A 2,846-nucleotide genomic window follows, 5' to 3' on the forward strand; every position below is an offset into this window, starting at 1 on the left:
ATTCCTACCACCTGATCATCCATATCGTAGGAGTAGGAATTTGTTTACGAAGAACAAGAGAGTGTTTGACAGTCCACCTCCGGAAATTTGTGGAAAAGATTTAAAGACACAACTAAGAGATTTTGGTGCAGAAAGGACGCCAGACGTCGGAGGACATGAGCGTTTTCCGGTAGATGTTGTTGGAGACCTACATATTTTGGTGCATATGTGGTTTCGTCAGTTTGCGGTAAGTATTCTAATTTTTTACTTATATTTTTAATCTTTAATATAAATTTTCTACTAATTGTGTTTTTTTTTCAGCAAGAATTCAACTGGAATTCCGATGAGACGCTCTTTATCTATCACAACTTCGTCCATAAAGTCATGGACAACTATGGGAAGCAGATCCACGAGTGGAAGAAGAAGTGGGAAATCAACAAGGTTTGTTTTTAATTTATTAAACAATTTTTTAATTTATTAAACTATTTTTTTATTTATTAAACTATTTTCTTTTTTTTATTAAAATGTCCCAAAGTCGATAAACAACACGGTCTGGACAGAGTTGTGTGCGCATTGGGATAAGGAAGAGACGAAAGAAACTTCTTCCACCAACTCCACCAACCGCAGGAGCGACCGTAAAGGGAAGGGCGTCTTCAAGCATAACTTGGGTGCTCAATCTATTGCCTCTCTGGGAGATCGCATGGTAAGTTCTGTCGCTTTTTCTTCAATTATTTAAGTTTTGAAATTTTATTTTTTGTGCATTTCTTCTAATTTCTAATGTTTCTTTAATTTATGTTTTTTTCAAGGCAGAAAAAAATGATGGCGAGCCAGTTGATGATCTCGCCCTAATGAAGAGGGCGTATACCAACAAGAAGACCGGCCAGATTGATGACGGTCTTGTGAGGGAAGTGGTGAGCCTGGTCCAAACTCAGGTGCAAGACGAAGTGTCTCAGCTTCAAACCGAGGATGACGATTCGACGGCTTCGACCAACTTGTCCCGGTTTCGAATCAACGAAATCGTTGAATCCGTAAGTTCTTTTTTTTTTAAGTTCAATTCATTTATTTCTTGATTTAAATTTGGCTATTTTCTATTTCAGTCGGTTCCAAAGAAGAAGGGACGTTTGGTCGGTTTGGGTCGTCGCACCCGGTCGGTTCCTCCTTCTTCTGCACTACCGCCCTTTGTTGATCCAGAAGTACTAACGGCTCAGTTGAAGGACAAGGATGATCGCATATCTTTGTTGGAGACCCAGATGGCGGCTCAACAGGCGGGCTATGAGGCACAGAGGAGGCTGAACCAGCAAATGATGGAGATGATGCAGAGGATGTACCCGAACGAAGTGTTTCCGAACGTGCCAGACCCGTAGTTTTTTTTTTCTCAAAAACTCGGAATGTTTTATTTTTATTTGTACAACTTTGAATATTACCTAATATGTTTTCAATTTTAATTTTAATTTTATATTTTCGAATTTAAATTTCAAAAATTTTATTTTTTAAAATTTTTTTTTTTTTTAAATTCCGAGGAAATGAACTCTCGGAATATACCGAGGGACATGTTCCTTGGAATATATACCGAGGGACTCATTCCTCGGAATATTCCGAGGGAATCGTTCCTTGGAAATTCTCGATGAAAATTCCGAGGAACATTTCGTCGGAACTTCCGAGGATTGGACTATCGGAAAGTCCATCGAAATATCCCGAGGAAGTTCTCCCTCGGTATTCTCCGAGGAGCTTTCCGACGAACTGGTGGTCCTCAGAGTTTCTTCGGAAATTTGTTTCCTCGGAATTTCGTCAGAAATTTGTTTCCTCGGAATTCCGTCGGAAATTTCCGAGGAAATTGCGAAGAAAAATGAATTTCCGAGGAGTTATTTCCGAGGATTTGTTTCGTCGGTATGTCGTCGGAATAACGTTATTCCGATGACATACCGACGATTTTTTTCCCTCAGTATGTCGCTGTTTTCTTGTAGTGTAATTGTTTTTTTCAAATAACCTTAAAAGTTGTAACAATAATTATAAAAATTTCACTTGAATCTCAGATTTCTTTTCTTGAACTTTCTTTATTGTATACTTTATATTACCTTTCCGTATTAAAATTCCAAATGCTCAAATTAGTAATATAGCAATGTATGTATATCATGCATATAAAACCAGAAATAACTTATTCTCAGAAAAAAACCCAGAAATTATATATATTTATGAATGTTTAAATATGTATTTTTGGGAAACATATGTTTAAATAATTATATTATGATGTAAGGTGCAAAACAATATTCTCATCATATTGTGTTTCTGTGGTAATTTTTATATTTTATTTTTACCTTCAAATAATTCAAAGTATATATTGTTTGAGTGGAATTTAATCCCTTTTCACCTGAAATCATGTAAACGTTTTCATTGCCAACATAACACGTACGCGCTTTAATTTTATGTATATTAAATTTTGACTGTAGATTTGAATTATAAACAAACAACTCAAAATAATTTTTACTTAATTTTTATGAACCGAAACATACATAAAACATATAATTTATATAAAAATATGTAAATTGTCATATATATACGATGATAGATATACGGTAATATATTTATAGAGTGGAAAATGTTACCGACATATATTAACTACGCATCACTCTTTTGCTTTAAGATAGTTATAAAATGTTATAAACAAAAAGTTTTATATTCTCTTTTATTTCCTTTTATTTTTTTTTTCAATGACGACTTTTTCTGTCACCTTTCCTCCCTTTTCTACTTTTGTTACTTTCACTTTCTTTCTTTTATTCTGTATGCATAATATACACCTAAATAATATTGTTCCAATACATATAACGTATGGTTGGTGTAATAACAACAAATATTTTGGGTTAGTCCCC

This window comes from Brassica napus, chromosome C3 (assembly GCF_020379485.1).
Source record: "Brassica napus cultivar Da-Ae chromosome C3, Da-Ae, whole genome shotgun sequence".
Taxonomy (NCBI): domain Eukaryota; kingdom Viridiplantae; phylum Streptophyta; class Magnoliopsida; order Brassicales; family Brassicaceae; genus Brassica; species Brassica napus.